The following is a 662-nucleotide window of genomic DNA, read 5'->3' on the forward strand; positions in this document are numbered from 1 at the left end:
AAAAGGTCAATGAAGATGTTAAAAAAAGGTTGGTCGAATTGCCGTGGATCATTTGAAGCGCCTCAAGAACCCTCATAAAGGTCACCTGACAAAGCACCAAAGAAAAAGAATAAGAAAAGAAAGCAAAAAGCGTGAACAATCAAAGCTCAAGAAATCTATTATTGAGGAGTATATTGAGACCCTTGAAGAATATGAGCGTAAAAGAAAGGGTTCCGATTACCCCTCGTAGATTATTTTCCCGAAGAAGTCGAGGAGTTACTCGTGGAATTAACTCGAGGAAAATTGAAAATGAAGAAGATGTGCAAGTGGAGACTTGCAGTGGTTATTTCCGGATGGGGAACCCTTTATATAACCCGTAAGATGATGATGAATATGATAGCTTCTTTGAGCCAGATGAGTCATATGACCGTTACGGTCAACCCTATGTCACTAAAAAGCAAAGAAAGAAGATAGCATTCAGGGAAAGAGTAAAAAAGGCGAACGCCAAGCTCTTGGAGCCCTACCCACAACTAATGTCTAAAGAACCATACTATACCCTCAAGACCCCAAAAATATAAGGTCTTGAAGAAAGTCATGCCTCTGAAGACATCCCCTCGCTTTTCATTCAAAGGGTAACAGAGGAGTCGACTAATAGGGCTACGCATAGCTACATATTGAAGATG

The sequence above is a fragment of the Dioscorea cayenensis genome, unplaced genomic scaffold, assembly GCF_009730915.1.
Source record: "Dioscorea cayenensis subsp. rotundata cultivar TDr96_F1 unplaced genomic scaffold, TDr96_F1_v2_PseudoChromosome.rev07_lg8_w22 25.fasta BLBR01000633.1, whole genome shotgun sequence".
Classification (NCBI taxonomy): Eukaryota; Viridiplantae; Streptophyta; class Magnoliopsida; order Dioscoreales; family Dioscoreaceae; genus Dioscorea; species Dioscorea cayenensis.